Below are 19863 nucleotides of genomic sequence, written 5' to 3'. Positions count from 1 at the left end.
TCCCATTTTGTTCTCCATAATAAGAACCCTGAGCTGCAGGCTTTGCAGAGAGAGTAAATAATCCAAAGGCATCCAGCAATCCTTTGCAGTTGAGGATGGAACTGGACTCTGGGGCTCACTAGTGCCCATCCCACACCATAACTGCTAAACCAAAGTGCAGTTCTAGACCACCAAACTGCTGACAAATAAAGGTAAAAGTGAGAAACCTGATGTTTTTTCCTCTTGAAGTATTTGCCCAATTGGGAATCTACTCCCTCCAGCTAACTGAGAGAGTTTTAGCCATTCGATTGATTGATTGATTGATTGATTGATTGATTGATTGATATGTTAGGGAATATGAATGTAAAGTGGTTGACAAGTTTCTACAACACATTAGCCAGCAAAATGGCAGGAGGCAGGTTCAACTTTTGAAGAAACTGAGACTGGAAAAGAGATTGAAAGACCAGCCCAACAACCAAGGAAAACAGTGGAAAGAAAACTGCTACAGGGCATGACATCCCAAGCAAAGGCAGTTTTAGTCACCAAGAGATGGAGAAGAGTTGAAATGTGTAAGTTTGCAATGGTGGTGAATACCTGTAGCTCGGGGATAGGATGAGAGTGGAGGTTCATTCTCCGAGCTTGTGGGTTGGTTTCCAAATGTTTCATTACTAGGCTGAGTAACATCTTCAGTGGAATTTAAGGAATTCACTAAATTCCACTGAAGATGTTACCTAGCCTGGTAATGAAATGTTTACTGTAAGTATCTATTATTTTTAATTATCTATGGTTTTAAGCCAATGGTGGCTAAACTTTTTGATGCTGAGTGTCCAAAATCCAATGTGCCCCGTTTTGGCTTCCAGGTTGGTGGAAGCCTCCCAGGCCCAAAATATGGGGGGAGGCCACATACACATGCATGAACCCACAAAATGCAATGTGAGTGCCCTCCCACATGTGCCCCCCTGCTGCCCCCATGCATGTGTGCATGCATCCCCCACATGCGCCCCACCCGAAAACCAGCTGGTCGGCAGGAGTTGCACATGTATGCATGGTGGAGCTGGGCTGGGGCGACAGCTGGCGTGCCTGCAGAGAGGGCTCTGCATGCCACCTGTGGCACACGTGCCATAGGTTCACCATCATGGCTCTAAACTGAATGAGTTGAATAGTTTAGCACCGTTTGGAGCTCCTATGTGTTATATTACTCATGGGTTTGTATGATGTTCCTTAATGATGATAAAGCTATAAAACAAATTCACAACAAGAAGGGGAGGAGTGTTTTCAATTCATACCCAGAAGGAGAGAATTCACCCACATGGGACTTTTTAATGACGAAAGAGTTGGAAGCAGGCTTGGTTGAAACAAGAGCTGAAACGGTTTGATTAGAAAACTACCTCTAGAATTCTGGACTAACTTCTGTGCCACAGGAAGTTCTACCTTTGTAAGTCTTCAAGCAATATTCCAACTATTGATTAAAAATTCTAGAGTTCAAGTCCAATGGCTATACTTCATATCCTGTCATTAGCTATCACATTTTGTTTCCATGATCTCAGGGCAGTGAGCACGTCCTCTTTCATTATCCCTTTTTTTTAATTTTCAAAGCCGTATGAAGTTGATTAGACCAAAGGAAAATGAGTGACCCCGAGTTACCTCAAATGCAACAGGAACCACAGTTCTTCCATGTAAACTTGGCATGCTTTAATTTTAAGTTTCATTCTTTGTGAGATCCTTCCTCCTCTCTCCTACACACACACATACTGTTCTTTCCCAAAGAGGGCTTGTTTGCCTCTTTTTAAAAAACAAAACACATACACACAAACCAAATTGTAACTTCAAAATAACATTGCTCCTCTTTTGCCTGTATCCAAAACTGGCTGAGAGCCAACCTACGTCAGTTTCACTCCATACTGGAAACCTGTATGCCCTGCTGTCATTTCAAGCAGATTATACCTCAAGGAGTGAGAAAAACTGGAGTTGTGCCAACTCCCTTCAGGAAACAGCTCTTGCCTTTCAAAAAGAAAGTTGGTACCTCCCATGAAGGGAAATTAAAAGCATAATCTTGTGTATTGTTCAAAATATAAGACCCATTACCTTCAACAGGACTGACACTTTGAGATGTGAACGTGGAATTGCAGTCTTAAGTAAATGGATGGGGATCTGAAGACTGTAACATTTGGGTTACAAAACCCACCTTACATTTGATCCCCCCCCCCTTTTGCAGGGCAGTAGGAATGGCTCCATTTTTTTAAAAAAACCATTTTAATCCAAAGTGTTCCTTTGTTTTTTAAAAACAGAATAAGAATGTAAGATCGTCAAAGATCTATAAAACAAAAGACAATGTTTTCTTTTCCTCCTAATAATATATTTTCTTACATTCTTATTCTCTTTTTAAAAATAATAAAGGAGTCTGCATCCTAACTATAAGAAGAGGAATGGATTATTCTCACTGATATATCACAACCTCGTCTCTTACATACGAAATGAGATTTTACTTGTCTAAGTACATTTTTTTCATCTACTCGGTTAAAACTTTGTGTATAAAATGTCCAAAACTCATTTCCACATTTGTAAAGAATCCTTCAGCAGGGATTATTTGATATCAATTTAATTCAATCAGCTAGATTTGTGTTTGCCTTTACTGGCATGAAAGCTGAAATAGCTGGAACCCTGTTTTTAGAAAAAGATTGCAGGATGTATTTCTGCAATTTGATTTAACCAAATATGCTGACATGAAGACTATTTTGTAACATTACATGTCCCAGTTTACCCATGCCTGAAAGATATATCTCAGGTGTTTTAGTAGATTTCATTTAGAAGATTTATACTCCACTTTTATTCACAGGGCTCAGAATAGTGCACATAAAATGGCACTTCTTAATTCTTCCCACAAGAAATCTGTGAAAGAGTGACTGGCCTAAAGTCACCCAGTATACTTCCATAGATCTGACACTGAGTCTCTGAGGTCCTAATCTAACCCCCTAACCACTATATCATATTTTACACGCAAGTCAGGCTTTATATTTTTATATTTTATATTTCCCTTACTTTAACTTCTTGCTAGAGAGCCATGGTGGTGCAGTGGTTAGAATGCCGTATTGCAAATTAACTCTGCCCACACTGGAGTTTGTCCTCATGGAATAAAGGTTGACTCATCTTCCATCCTTCTGAGGTTGGTAAAATGAGGACCCAGATTGTGGAGGCAATATGCTGACCTTGTAAACTACTCAGCACTACGGAGCAGTATATGTCTACATGCCCCCTTTCTTCTTCTTCTTCCTCTGTCAAGCCCTACCCATTTATTTCTCCTTCTCTGTGTTTTACCTTTTGTATTAAAATCATGATTTCCTTCCCCATCTCTCCAATTCTTTATTTTAATTAGCTTCATTGCTGTTGTTTACTCTGGTGTTTTCATTGTGCCTCCCTGGGTGGTGCATATATGGTTATGAGCTTAAACCTTATTCTTTAGCATTTTATGGCTTTGGCTAGCTGGGCATTTTACAAAGGCTTTGAAGAACGTGAACCCAAAAGGGATTTGTAAAAACCTGCTCATTGCAGTAGACAGAAACAACAAAGAAAATTGACTTTGTCATGCTCATCAGAGCAACTGAAATATCTGAACTTCTCTTTAGGGGGAGAAAATGCAAACATGTAGCTTGGAAACTATGATAAACAAACATGTAATGAATCTCCTTCTCTAAATAAATAAATATATATCCCTTCCCTGTTTCCAGTTGTTCAGCATTTGCATCATATTTTTCAGTCTTAACACTCTACTCATTTGAGTTAGGGGAAAAAGTATTTGTAAAAATAAGTCAAAACAGAGTGACTAAGGATTGCATCAATATCCACAGAACTTACACAAGCCACCTTCTTTTTTCACCTCCAAAACCAGTGGTGTGATATACATTACATTTAATTAATTACAAAGTAAAATCTATGCCAAAAAGGATTTTTTTAAAAAAATATTTTTTTTGCTACATTCATGCTGCATTGTGCGGCGAAAAAAATCCTGGAGCAAATTTTGGCAGCATTGGACATTGAATCATTTTCTTGAAATGTACTTTTAAAGCAGAATTTTTATCTGCTCTTGCTGTCAACATAATCTTCAATCTAAAACATGCAAGGAAAGCAGAAATAGAAGAATTGGTTGGTTTGCACATACGTACATAGGTTTTGTCAATTGTTCAAAATGGTAGTCAATTTAATGTTCCATTCAAAACTGTATAAATGCACATAATTTTCTCTATCATGTCATGTCAGTTCCCAGTGAATGTTGTGGGTGTCACCAGAAGTCTGGCTTCCTTCTTTACACATAACACCACACAACATAACCTTTTTCTCTCTGCATGTACCCTTCTTGATATTCCCTCTGCAGTACAAATGACAGTGGTAATAAATTGAAATAATATCTTTGGTTATCCAAAATAATTAGGATATACAGGGAGGAAGCTGACCACCAGATTGCAAGAATACAAGCAAGTGGTCAGCCAAGGAGACCCAAACTCATTGGTAGCCTCACATTGCAATGAACAAGATATACATTCAATTTTTCAGCTGCTAAAGATTGTTGGATGAGCAGGCACAAAAACAGGGAAATGATTGAAGCCTGGGAAACGGGCCCCTGGTCAATCAACAGGAGTGCTAATTTACCACCAGCTAGAAACCAAGGACTTGGCAGCACAAGGAAACAATAGCCAATGACTATTAGCTAGCCATCAATATCCCAATCAACAAAAAAGCCACACACAACCAGGTGCCACATAAATACTATGCATATAATAATTCAAAGCGCACACTCTGCTAGAGAGAAGTTCCGTGAGGATGGACTCTAGCACAAGTCCAAAAGCTTGTAAGACTAAACGACCTGGACTGGATCCTGCAACATTATTTTGGGACATGTATATTTGTTTTCATTCATGCAAAATAATTAACTTTGAATTACAATCATATCGAAATGTCTCCTATAGCAAAATTCATTTTTTCCTTGTTGTTGCTCAACATGCTGATATTATTTGTTTGTAATTTTCTAATATGATAACCCCTTGGCACCTATGAAAAACTCAGGGCTAATTCATAGTTGAGAAGTTTTAGAGTTTATGGGAAAAGAGGTCCATAGAGTCACAATTCCACTTATTACAATCTTCCAAACATTTAAAACCTATAATAGAAAAAAAAACATCAGAATAAAGAAGCAATGATAAAGATGGATAAAGAAATAAAATAAAGGCAGGGGGATTCATGGTGTATATTTTGGAAGAATACCGAAAGTTTGTGAGATCATTCTAAACTTTACTACTGCTGACCTTTTGTATTCACTATATCATGGATAGTTGCATTTGCCATTTTTCCAAAGAAAGCCTGCATAGTCAGCTGCCTATTTTTCCTTCTTAACTGTTGTTGCAATTCTTCATAGGACACCAGCTTTGTATTGGAATCTTCAGCTTTGTATTGGAATCTTCCTCCTGCTCTTCCTCATCCAAACTTGACACCATCAACTCTCAGAGAGCTTCATCTAGTTACTGATAATGAAAATGCAAGTCCTGATGAACATCCTTTGCTTGATTGTCTTCAAACTTCTCACAAGCTTGTTGCTGAACACTAACAAGAATTCATTTGGCCTCAGTAAGCTCACATGTACCGGTACTATTTCAACACTAACAGTAGAGAAAAATCCCAGAGAAATAAATAAAAATCTCTGACTAAACTGTCCTTCAAGCAGCATTAATGTTTTGTTCCATCCAAAGATTTCCTAATGGGAACTAGCATCATCAGGTTATCATTTCCATGCATCATTTAAAGTTAGGTTGAAGTCAGCAATACACTATGCTCAACTGTAGCATGTGCAAACTGGGTAGCATGTGCAACAGTTTTGAAATGATGCTCAGTTAGCAGTGGTAATACAGTGTAGAGCAGGGGTGTCAAACTGGTGGGCATCATGTGCAGGTCACAGCCACCCCAGCTTCGCGAATGGGAAAAACATCACGAAACATCACATGACAACAACATGATGCAGTAAGTTTGACACCCATGGTGTAGGCATCAGGCTAGAAACTGGGAGACTGTGAGTTCTAGTCGTACCTTAGGACAAAACTAGCTGCTGGCCTTGGGCCAGTCACTCTCTCAGCTCTATGAAGGAGGCAAAGGAAACATCACTTCTGAAAAAAAAACATACTGTCAGGTGCTGCTTCATTTAATAATCAGGAAAGAAACCACTCAACTCCATTTGTTTGAAATTAAGTGTACTTTTACTAATTACAAATGAATAGTAGAAAAGCAAAGCTGAGTCTGCTTAATTGGGTGTGAAAGCAATGAATATCATGTATAAGTCAATCCCCTCCCCTTGGCACCCCAGTCCATAGTCCAATTATAATTCACCCAACTGTCAGGTGGGAGATATCTTCAAAAAACATCACCAGGATGGAATGCTGGACAGTTAACCTTGGCGGGAAACTCCCTTCCTCCACATGCACAATGAGATGGTTAGGACAGCTTCTAGAATATTCCCCTCCCAAATACCATGCCCCCCTCCCTATTTCAATGGCAGCTGAAGCAGCAGCAAGGCAGAGGCTAACATCCGGCCCTCCTCCAGAAAATGGCGGTCAAACCTGCAGAAACGAAAAGAACAGAAACAAACAGACAGACAACAAGACACAGAAGAGAGATATGGGAAGGGAGAAAAAAAAACAAAAAGGGAAAATTAGCAGACCATCCAAGGATCAGGGTTTGTCAGGATAGGCAGAGAAGAAATTGCGGAGCAGACGAGGAGCTCGAACATGGGACTTGTCAACCCATTCCATGTGAGATGGGGGAAAATGCTTCCAAGCCACCAGGTATTGGATACAGTTCCTCCGTTTACGAGAGTCCAAAATCTCACGGACCTCAAAATGCCGCTCACCCTCTATCAAAAGTGGGGCGGGTGGAGGCAGAAGAGGAGCCCTCATTGAAGAAGTAAGTTCAGGTTTCAGGAAATTAACATGAAAAACAGGATAAACTCGGTTGAGGTGCTTAGATAACTGGAAACGGACAGAGACAGGGTTGATGATCTTGATAACTGGAAACTGGCCAACATATTTGGGGCCCAACTTCTTCGACTTCTGAGTCGTTTGAAGAAACTTAGTGGATAAATAAACCCGATCAACAACTTTATCTTCATGGGGTTTAGTCCGTTTTCTATCAGCATGTTTCTTATGAGCGCGGTGCGCAGCATCTAGAGCCCGGAGTGTCAAAGGCCATACTTCCCAAAGGCGATCACTCCACTTGGATAGAAAAGATACTTGCGGCTGCTCACGAGGAATCTCTGGAATGGGCACAAAATCCTGCCCGTATACCACACGAAAAGGGGTAAAGCCAGTGCTGCTGTGCACGGAATTGTTGTAAGCCACTTCAGCATGAGGCAACAATTCCACACAATCATCTTGCTGGTAGTTGATGAAACAACATAGATATTGTTCCAGCACAGAATTAGTCCTCTCGCAGGCCCCATTAGTTTGAGGATGGTGGGAGGAGCTTAACCCCTGGGCGGAGCCAATCCGTTTTAGGAATTCTTTCCAGAATAGGGAGGTGAATTGAACACCCCTGTCCGAAATGATGCGGTCGGGTACACCATGTAAGTGATATATATGTGAGATGAACATCTTAGTGAGAGATTTAGCAGAAGGGATCTTGGAGCAAGGAATGAAATGAACTTGCTTGGAGAATAAGTCAGTAACAACCCAGATTACTGTGTTTCCTTGACTTTCTGGAAGTTCAACAATGAAATCCATGGAGATCTCCTTCCACGGGGCCTCTGGGTGAGCTACTGCTTGGAGCAATCCCTGGGGCTTTCCTGGAGGGCATTTTGCCGTGGCACAAATGGGACAACTAGCTACATAAGCCTCCATGTCTTTTTTCAATGAGGGCCACCAAACTTGCCTCTTAACGAGGTGCAGGGTCTTGACGAAACCAAAATGTCCGGCCATGTGAGAGTCATGAGTCCGTTGGAGTACAATGGACCTAATGGACACAGGGATGTACAATTTTGCTCCAATCCAAGCCAATCCATCTTTTATAGTGCATGCATCCATGTGTTGCTGGAACCAGTCATCCTCTGTAAGGGCCTTTTTTTAGGTCAGAGATAAAGTCTTTTGTGACCTCTAATTTAGAAGTTGTTTGACTTCTAGTGACAACAGGAGCAGCCAGGCTTTTTGTGGGAATGACAAGTTGGACAACACTGAGCTTCAAACAGTTGTACCGTGGGAGTCTGGACAAAGCATCAGCCATAAAAAAAATTTCCTCCCGGAATGTATTTCAAAGTAAAATTGAATCTATTGAAATGCTGAGCCCAGTGCATCTGTTTGGGAGAAAGTTTTCTGGGGGTTCTCAACGCCTCCAAATATTTATGGTCAGTCCACACCTCGAAAGGGTGATTGACGCCCTCTAGAAAATGGCGCCAGGTTGTTAAAGCCCAACGAACAGCAAAAGCCTCCTTCTCCCAAATAGCCCAACGTCTTTCCGTGTTGGTCAGTTTACGAGAGGTGTAAGCGCAGGGTTGTAATTTATCTTGGCTATTTGCTTGAAGCAGTACAGCCCCACTGCCACATCACTGGCGTCAGCCTGGACCACAAAAGGCGTGTCCATGTCTGGGTGCTTCAGGACTGGTTCCTCTGCAAAGAGACGTTTCAGCTTCTCGAAAGCAGCTTGATACTCCATAGACCAGTCCAATGGTTTGCTAGGTTTGGGCTTAGCTCCTCCTTTTGACTTAAGGAGGTTAGTTATAGGGAGAGCTATCTTAGCGAATGAGGGAATAAACTGACGATAGAAGTTAGCAAATCCCAAAAACCTCTGTAATTGCTTACGTGTACGTGGGGTCTCCCATTCGGTGACAGCCTTGACCTTAGTGGGGTCCATTTCTATCCCCTTGTGGGAGATTCGATAACCCAGGTAATCAACCCTTTCCTGATGAAATTTGCACTTGGACAATTTGGCATACAGTTCTGCCGCTCGGAGTTTCTTCAGAACCGTGTGAACAAGCTTCACATGTTCTTCACGTGTTTCCGTGTAAATAAGGATATCGTCTAAATAGACCATGACGCCTTTGTAAAGATGGTCATGTAAAACCTCATTAATCAGTTGCATGAAGACTGCTGGCGCCTCCTGGAGGCCAAATGGCATTACTCGAAATTGGAAGCAACCAAGGGGACAGTTGAAAGCAGTTTTCCATTCGTCTCCCTCTTTAATTCTGACCCGATAGTCTGCTTCCCGTGGGTCCAATTTAGTGAAAATCCTCCCCTTCCTTAGTTGGGCCAGCATGTCCTTCATTAGTGGTAAAGGATAGAGGTTCTGGGCAGATATGCAGTTCAAGTTTTTGAAATTAACGCATAATCTGAAGGAGCCATCTTTATTTTCTCTGAATAATACTGGTGCAGCTACCTTGGGGGTAATTTATCAGAAGATTTCTCACTAAAAACATCTTTGAGGTCCCAATATTCCTTTGGAATTCTTTCCTCCCCCTCAATTTTCTCCTGCCCCCTGGCCGCCAGTGTGGGGGCAGTATTATCAGACTCTGGAGCCTCAATCTTCCCCTCAGGGGATGTGGCCGTCCGAATCCGTAACCACCCATCTCTCCAGTTAATGCGTGGGTTCCCTCTACGGAGCCAGGGGAGTCCTAAAATAAGGGGCCGGTCCATCCCTGGCACTACAATAAAAGTTATTATTTCTTGGTGGGTTCCCATCCACATCTCGATGGGTTCAGTAGAAAAATGAGCAGGACCACCCCCCACAATAGAGCCATCTATTTGGCAAAAAGCAATAGGGATTTTCAAAGCTTTTAGTTTCAAGCCCATTTTCTCAACTATTTCAAGGCTTATCATGCAACGTGAGCAACCAGAATCTAAAAGAGCCATATGTTTCTCTTTGGCGCCAGAAGAGGGCTCTCTAAGCTCAACTGGAATAAGCATGGGCCCAGAGCGGGAACTTACCCAGCGATCAGCATCTTCATAGTCATTATCGTCAGATGAGCTGGGACTTCCGTTTCCCCCCTCCTCTGGCTCAAAGCGTCGAGAAGTTTCTTCTCCACCCAAAGTGGTTTCTTTTCTCTTGCCGGGAGCCTTCTCAGGTTTCCTCTCCCTCCGGGGGGGGGGGCAGAGCGCAGTGGGTCAGCTTGACTCAGCAATTCACAGCACGGTGCCCCTCCTTCCCACAGAGGAAACAAGCGGAGGGCTTGGGCTTGCCTGTGAAACTTCCTCTACCCCTTTTCACCCTTTGGGAGGGGTTTTTTAGGGGGGCGGAGTCCTCAACTTCTCCTTCTTCCTTGCAACGAAGTCTGGTTAAATCAAGCTCAATATCTTCAGCATTCTCATACCAAGGCTCCAAGCGGTGGGGAATGCGTCTGTTTACGCACTGCTGGTAAACATCTCTATTCAAGCCATCTGCGAATCGATCCAACAAGCCTTCTTCAGACCATCCCCTCATATAAGCCGACAACTCTTGGAATTCCTGCACATATTCAGGCACAGTCTTTTTCCCCCATCTGAGGGTCGTAAATTTTAACCTAGCTCGACGCTTGGTGAGGGGGTCGTCAAACCGTCTCCTCATTGCTGCCATAAAGTCATCAAAATTCCTCAGGAGAGGGGAGTTACTATTATGTAATCTGACCATCCAGTCAGCTGCTTTCTTCTCTAGGGCCATTAACACTATTCTTACTTTAGATTCATCAGAGTCCAGATCAGGCCTATATATTTGCACATAATTCCAGACCTGAATAATAAACAGCCCCAGACTGCTAGGTTCTCCATCATACTTTACGCTTAAGGGTGGGACCTTAGCCATTCGGCATCGCCTGCCCCCCCTGCTCTCAGAATGTCTCTAGCCGCAGGGGGAGAAGTCGGTGCTGGGTTTTCTTGCGCACATCCCCCTTTGGACCCTCCAGTTTCCCTTAAGCTACGCAATGGGTACCTTTTCTCTAGTTCCTCTGCTGGTTCCCTTTCCACAGCACTCTCTCGAACCCGGCGTTCGCTCCATGCCTCTTCGAGGAGTCTCATGGCTTGGTACATTTTGTAGTCTTCCTCCTTAGAGCCACACCAGTCAGCAACTGGTTTTTTGGGTCTTCTTCTCATGACTCCAGTTAGTAATTCCTCAGGTTCCTCTTTCTGTCCCACACCCCAAGTCCATCTGGGTCGAACAGCAGGTTCCTCCACTCTCAGGTCGGCCAGCATTTCTGTTAAAGATGGTGTTGCCGTTGCACCCATTTCTTCTTCCTGGTCGCTTTCATGTAAAGACATTTTTCTTTTCCTTCATCAGGGTGGAATGCTGGATAGTTAACCTTGGTGGGAAACTCCCTTCCTCCACATGCACAATGAGATGGTCAGGACAGCTTCTAGAATATTCCTCCAGCACATAATGATTCCCCTCCCAAATACCATGACCCCCCCCTCCCCCTTTCAATGGCAGCCAAAGTAGCAGCAAGGCAGAAGCTGACACATACCAAGGAAAATGCAGGGAGTAGTCCAGGCAATCATCAGGAGTCAAAAACCAAGTCAAAGGCATAAAAAAGAAAATAAGATATTGATGGTTAATTGATGATGTTAGTATCTTAAAGAAATTGTGGGGATAAGTTGCTGGTATGGAAAGATCTCTTCTTGGGAGATGTTTTTTTTTCTCTTTTCTTTCTTTTTTATTCCTTATATTACATATAGTATACATGTATGTGTGCATGGTATAATTATAATTTAGCAGGCACAATAAGCAAACATTCACTTCAAGAAGTATTTAGTATTTGTTTCAAAAAGATCAACAAAGATGTCAGCCTCAACTTTATTAAGAATGTGCCTTCATAAAAGCCTGCAAACTGAAAAACACTTGCCTCAGCAATCATTGGGTCTCATGGATTTTTTTCCATCCTCGTGGAAACTCAGTTTTTGGGGTTCATGCTAGACAAATTGATGTACTGAAAATTTCTGGCAACAAATCAAATTCACATAAAGTATCTTCATGTTCTGTTGAAGAAGACTCTTGAGAGTCCCTTAAACTGCAAGGAGATCAAATCAGTCAACCCTGGCTGTTCTTTGGAAGGATAGATACTGAAGCTGAAACTCAAATAATTTGGCCACCTAATGAAAAGAGAGGATTCATTGGAAAATGACATTGATATTGGGAAAGATGGAAAGCAAAAAGAGGAGGCGGGGACAGCAAAGCATGAGATGGTTAGATAGTGGTATCAATTTGATGGGCATGAGTTTACGGTTGAGGATTGGAGAACTTAGCATGCTGTGGCTCATAGGATAACAGAGAGTTGGGCACAACTTAGTAACAAAACAACATACTAATGTACAATTGGCGCCCTGCTGTATATGTGGGAAGGGCTGACTGAGTATAAGACACACTTTTCCCCCGCTAAAAGAGGGTGAAAATTTGGGTGTGTCATATACACCGAATGTAGCCAAAAATGCGAGGTATGGAGGAAGCAACAATCTATGGCAATCCCTGCAGCCTGGAACAGCAGATTGGGGGTATTCCAGGAGACCAATCCACCCACCAATCAGCTACTCATGCTGAATCAGGCTGCAATAATGTGCTAAAACTGACCTGGCTATTAGTTATTTGCTGCATGGATGTGTCAGAGTTTGCAGCAGCAATCACATTCAGGAAGCACACACAAGTAACTGATTCAGCAGGATTCAGTATCTTCTTTTTATATACAATATAACACATTGAGTAAATATACAATATTTAGGTTTTCCAACGTGGTAGTTCAGCAGAGGTTTTCGTTTCAGATATCAGAACAGCATGCAGCTTTAGTACAGAACAAGCCGTGTCCTAGCTTCTTGCTGTCTCCTTCCTTGTTGCTCACATAGCAAATACTGTTTGCTTCCAAACAGCCCAACTCTCTCACACACTATCAGGACACGAGTCAGATGAATAACAAGGATGCTGGTAGGCAAGGGCAGAATATTTTTTTTCTTATTTTTCACCCTAAAAACTAAGGTGCGTCTTATACTCCGGTGTGTCTTATAGTCCGAAAAATATGGTAGTTGAAATGAATTGCATAGAATCTCTTACAAAGTTAAAATTAAAGCAATAACAATGTTGTAAATGCACAATAAGATTACTCTGCACTGTAATATGCCAAACAAAACACACATGATTATTAAAAGGCAAAAAACAGCCTGGATAAAGCACTAGAAATATAATACACATGTGCCAAAGATATCTACTGGAGTAGATTTGTGAGGTCAGCCAAAACAGATTCTGACACATGACTAAAATTAGTAGAGAGCAGATTCAGCTTTCTCCAGCCAAAGATGCATATAATAAAAATATTTATTTGTGAAAGATATATCTGAAAGTAACTTATTTCACGTACAAAAATGTTTTTGGGTAGCTGGGTTAAAAGAAAAAAGAAAATGATGCCGAGGAAGCTGGGGAACAATTTTAAAGTTTGCATCATGGAAAATTTATATTTAAAAGGTGACCAAGGAAATTGGAATTTGGGGGAGCAACCATCTTCAGACACCGATTCACAAAATTCTGCACATTATAGAATGCGGCGGACAATAAATTATAAATGGGTAGGGAGGGGCCTCATATTTTGTAAAGAGCAGTTAGCAGTCCTAGACATTTAGGCCTTCTTCTGTCCTTAGGCCCTTAAGGAACATATTCTATCGGCTTGATTAAATGGACTGAATATTTATATGCTAAATAAAGGCTGCTATAATCAGACTATGATTAGACATTTATGTGGCCCTGTGGGCTGTGAAGTATAACCATCATATAAAGAGATAAATGTGGCTTCCACTCGAATTTGGCTGGAAAATGAATGAGCTCTTGTGTTGCTGGCATCCAGTTGAGATGCAGTGTCCAAACCTCCAGACTAGGTCCAGATATCCCAAGGAAATTTGGATGCCTGTCTAGAGAATTCTTCATTCCTTGGTCTCATTTCTCTCTTTAAAGAGACCATTGTTTCTTTTGCAAGTTCAGGGAGGAAATTTGCCTGCAAAATTGTGTGATGATGGCTGAAGGAGGACACACAGCTGCAACCGAATTTCCAAAGCCTTGGGGTAGCATTTACAAATTAGCTACCCTTGTCTATCCAGATATTAATTTGCCATGTTTTCCCCTTGAGGTTTTGGACAGGGCTGACTTGTTTTGTGGTTAATTTTCTCTGTGATTGCTTGTCTTTTAAAATTAGGGCTACACTTTTTAAAAGTTACTAGAGCTTCTCAGGTTTATGGCCTGTTAGGGGAAGGCTACTACAACTTCTTCCATGCTTCCCCAGTAACTTCCAGAAAGCTTGTTCCATACAGTAAAAATGCCAAAATGAGAACATCTCAACCAAATATAGGTCTGGACAGTGCATGGTCATCTCCCCCTCCTCAGCTCCTGTCTGTGTTTTATATGTGTATCTGCAGCTGCCGGAGTTGCACAGTGTGAATAAGAATGTAATTGCTTTTATTTTTGACTGGATTCAAGCCACAAGAACATTTTTAATGATTTTTCAAAAAAGCAAGAGAGAAAATTTTGGAATCCTGCTTAGTCATCCAGCCAATTATCACCCTGAGACCTCTGGGGATTTCCACTTTCCATCCTCTTTTAGACTCATTCCCATTTTTCTATTATTGTCATTTTGCAATCATAAGTTCTATCCTACAATAGAATAGAATGTTGCTACAATAGAAAGATGATTGATTGATTGATTGACTGACTGACTGATTGGTTTTCTTTGCCACAGTACTCCACTCCTCTGCTTACAACAGAATACCTTATGCCACCAGGCTTAAAATTTTGGGCTTGGACAACCTTGATCTACGTCACCTACAGTTTGACCTAAGCATAGTACACAAAATTATCTGCTACAATGTCCTATCTGTCAACGACTACTTCAGCTTCAACTGCAATAATACATGGGCAAACAATAGATACAAACTCAAGGTAAACCGCTCCAAACTCGATTGCAGAAAATACGACTTCAGCAATAAAGTGGTCAATGCCTGGAATGTTCTACCTGACTCTGTTGTTACTTTCTCTAACCCCTATAGCTTTAACTTTAAATTGTCTACTGTGGACCTCACACCATTCCTAAGAGGTCTCTAAGGGGGCAGGCATAAGCGCACCAGCGTGCTTACCGTCTCTGTCCTACTATCCCCATTTATTTGTACTCATTTCATGTGCTGATGTCCATGTTGATACTTATACCTGTTATCTCGTACATGTTTGACAAACCAAATAAAATAAAATAATAAACACATAAATAAATAATTACTGTCATAGGCTGTATACAATAGAATACCATGTTACTTCAATAGCAAGATGGTTCATTGATTTCCTTTGACTCATCACTACCGTCACATCAGAAAGAACAATTTGTGGAGACCAGATTAGCAATTGGCAGCTTCTCCCGGGCCCTGCATCCCCAAACTGTTTATTCAGTTAAGAATAATCAACCAAGTTACCAAGATTAGAACATGTAACCAAGTAGTCCACATTTCATAAAAGTCCAAAGTGAAGCATAAATATTGAATAATTTAATAATTCATCTGCTCCTTTCTTAATGAGAAATAAAGCTCTGAAGACTAAAATGGCAACTGTTTGCTCACATTACTGCTGACGATTGGTTGTATTTTCCCTAACTGGAGGATGTATCACAATATGAGCATCAGGGCCAGATGAAAGACTTGGGCACTTCTGATAGGCCACAGATCAGCATGTAATCCTCAGGTTCTCTTTTGTGGCACTCACACATTTTGTGATTAGGCATACTTCCTGTTTGAAATGGAAACCAATGAAAAAATGTAGTATTTTCTACAGTGGATCATCACATTTAAAAATCAATATACAGTTGGCACCAATCCTGTTGGCCATTAGAAAAGCTCTAATAATTTAGTTCATTTCTGGGCAATAGGATAAAGTTGATTGGCGTTCTCACTTTGAGGAGTATAATATAAATTTGGATTTAGCAATAGCAATAGCAATAGCAATAGCAGTTCGACTTATATACCGCTTCATAGGGCTTTCAGCCCTCTCTAAGTGGTTTACAGAGTCAGCATATTGCCCCCACAGTCTGGGTCCTCATTTTACCCACCTCAGAAGGATGGAAGGCTGAGTCAACCTTGAGCCGGTGAGATTTGAACTGCCGAACTGCAGCTAACAGTCAGCTGAAGTGGCTGCAGTACTGCACTCTAACCACTGCACCACCTCAGCTCTAATTTATTCATTGATTTTTTTTATTATATTGGGTTTCTTTGCTGTTTGTTTTTTGTGCCTCACCCAGAGTTAAAATTATTAGACTAGGCAGCCATATAAATCATAAGACAGTAAACAACAAAGAACACCATGCAAATCCAAATTCAGAATTTCACAGAGGTGTGATACAGGCTCATCTTCCTTGCAGCCTTCAAACTCTTAAAGAAATTCCTGAGACAGTTCTTAATGAATAAAATATTGGGTTTTGTTTTCTTCTATTGATCCACTTTCATTGAATCTGAGATTTCTAATAAATATTTTTTTTAAAAAAAATACATGAATAGAAATTTATTGTAGCTAAAATCCAGCAAAACAGACACACACAAAACATTAGAGAGAAATACATATACACAAACACAACAACCAAGCAACATCTGGAACTTGGTCTTTAGGAAGCATCTAAATTTTAGCTTTCATCATGTCACACATATGGAGATGCAGGCATGTTAATTTCCCAGGTAGCGAGGAAAAATATGCTTTTGGCTGCTTAACTGGATATAACTTTGTGGGTCATATTTTTCATCTTTCTGGATTTTTCTAAATTCTATAGCAAATGTGCTGCACATCAGAAGAACAAGAACATCACAAAGGCTGGTCAACCTAACACAGAGACACCCAAGAATGCCGGGGATGTTCAGTTTATAGTCAAGGTTTTCTTGATGAAGTTGGCCACAGAATATCTAAGCTGCCTAACGAATGTTGGCATTTGGCTTAACTTGCTTGCTAGTGTGCCAGAAATAAGTCTGTCATTACTGTTTCTGTAAGGCTACATAAATGTAAACTAAAATATGTTTATTTGAAATTGCATTGCCCCATGACAAAATGAAAGTTACATTTCTTTTAGTTGTATTTTTCCCCAACTGCCGAATTAAATGAAAAACGGAGCAGAAATTCTGAGTCATCAGGAAAAGCCAACTAGCGAAGCCAAAATTCCACTGCTGGATCCCTTTTTAAAAAGACTCTTCAGCAATAGCAACAATTGCTAATTGGAAAATCTAGCAGAAGAAAAATGTTCCCAACCCAAAGAAAACGCTTTCTAACAAATTCCACTCTAAACCTGGATCAAGAAAATACTTATCCTTTTCATAAAAGCCATAGTATTTTTCTCCATAACACAGTTTAGAAATACACCATTTCTTCATAACAATTCATCACTATCCTTTTTTTTATAGGAGGATATTTTTTAAACTCTATTTTATGGAATGTTTGAGTTTCCTAGAATCGTGTGAAATAGATGGCCATATAATGTAAATAAATAAGTAAATAATTCCAGACCTCCCTACCTTAAGTGATGTATGAAATTACTTTGACTTTACATCTGTACTTTGACTGTACATCTGACTTTATGTTCACTTCAAGCAATTGCTTCTAAATTAGAACTTGTGCAACTTAATGGACCATACATTAGAGGTAATCCTCAATTTACAATCACAATTGAACCCACAAAAATGTTGTTAAGTGGGACATTTGTTAAGTGAGTTTTGCCCCATTTTATGACCTTTTTTGCTGCATCTCAAAGTATTTTGTATTTAGAAATTCAGAGCTGAAGAAGCTTCTTGGATGAGAAACAAAACTTCTTCAAAGAAAAAAACCCTTGGGATACTATATATTTAATTTTTGGGTTTTTACCCTTGATCTACAGTTGGATATAGCTTTCTGCCATTGTTTTAATGGTACTTTAGCTATATCATTCTAGGCAAAATACTCATTTTTATCACAGAAATTCTCCACAAAAATGACAATGGTAATGACTCGAATCCTAACATGTCCTTACTGGTTTCATTCCAGCTCTTAACATAATTATTCTGATATATTACTACATAATGGTAATATATACCAAAAGAGACGCAGTGGCTCAGTGGCTAAGACGCTGAGCTTGTCAATCACAAAGGTCAGCAGTTCAGTCGTTCAAATCCCTAGTGCTGCGCAATGGGGTCAGCTCCCATTACTTGTCCCAGCTTCTGCAGTTCGAAAGCATATAAAAATGCAAGTAGAAAAATAGGGACCACCTTTGGTGGGAAGGTAATAGCATTCCATGTGCCTTTGACGTTTAGTCATGCCGGCCACATGACCATGGAGACATCTTTGGACTGCCCCCTAGAGTCGGGAATGACTAGCACGTATTTGGGAGGGGAACCTTTACCTTAATATATACCACTGGTTGTCATAGCGATACTCAGGTACTTCACTTTTTTCTCAATCTTAAAACCAGGTTTTTTATATCTATTGTTTTTCCAATTTCATATTCTTTGTTAACTTCTTTAAACTTTGGTTTAAACTTTAAGACCGACTAATTTCTCAGCCAACTCATCTGTGAAGAAAAGTGGAGGAGGAAGATACATTGGATATGTTTGCCATCTTGAGCTATTTTTAAAATAATAAATGTGGAACATAAAGTATTTGCTTACATTAAGACAATTTGAACATAACCAAATCCATCCATAACAAATTTTATTCCCCCCCCCCCCCAGTTTGTGCATCCTAAGGGTGTGGATAAGCTAATTTTCCTGAATATTATAATTTTGCAAGCTTAGGATTTTTATCTGTCTCAGAAATTCTGAAGGACTTTCAAGAGTATTATTGTTTCTGCTATAATTAAAAAGACAATAGTTAATGCGTTCTTGGGGTGTATACAGTTTCCCCTTGCCCCTTTGCTTCAATATCTACATGAACTCATAGAAGAAACTATATCCAGATGTCAACAGCATGTTGATGATACACAGTACTACTTCTGCTTCAGCAAATATTTGGAAGCCATTTGGATGAAGGCAGGCAAGCTGAGAAAGGGTTAGTTAACCAACTGGCCTGGGTTAAAATCAATTTGTGATTGGAATTCAGTCCTTCCAAAATGCCAAATCTGTTACTGAGGGACTTGGTAGAGTTGCTGCTGCATGCAAAATGACTATAGAAACAGTGATGTATCTGCTGTAACCCTATCTAAAAAGATCAGATGTTATCCCAGATATTCAGGTCCTTATTACAGGCATAGATACCTACAGCTAAAAAAAAGCTACTTGGGATACTGAATTTAATTCATGCTTTGTGCAAGAATTTAAACCATTGTTTTCCTGCCTCTTGACTATAGCCAGCATTGGTATTATTCACCTTCTAGCATCTTCGTATCGAGCACTGGGAACCCTCATCCCTCACTTAAAATTTAGTTCTATTCTTGAATTGGTCTTACTATTAGAAAATGTTTTTCTAATATTTCTAATATTCAATATTGCTCCTGCTATTAGAAAATTTTTTCTAATATTCAGTCAGGCTCTGTCTTACTGACATGTTAGTTATACTTAAGCAAGCAAGTATATATCTATACTTAAGGTAACCTTAAGTAGCATTCAAGTGAATATTTTCAGGCCTCCGTAGGGGGTTGAATTTAAAAATGGTTTAAATGGACCAGTTGGTAGAGAGGTCAGGTGTTCTGATGTTTGTGGGAAGCAATCTCATCACAATTATTTTATCTATTTGGATAGCTGGATTGGTGCAATGGTTAAGGTATCAGACTAGGAACTAGGATATAATGAATTTTAGCTCCATCTGAGGCATGAAACCAGCTGGGTGACTTTGGGCCAGTTTATTTATTTATGTGAGAAAATTTATATGGTCATCCAACTCACTCTCTGTGTGAGTGAGTGAGTGAGTGAGTGAGAGAGAGAGAGAGAGAGAGAGAGA

This window comes from Thamnophis elegans, chromosome 3 (assembly GCF_009769535.1).
Source record: "Thamnophis elegans isolate rThaEle1 chromosome 3, rThaEle1.pri, whole genome shotgun sequence".
Lineage (NCBI taxonomy): Eukaryota > Metazoa > Chordata > Lepidosauria > Squamata > Colubridae > Thamnophis > Thamnophis elegans.
This window is presented reverse-complemented; position numbering follows the sequence as displayed.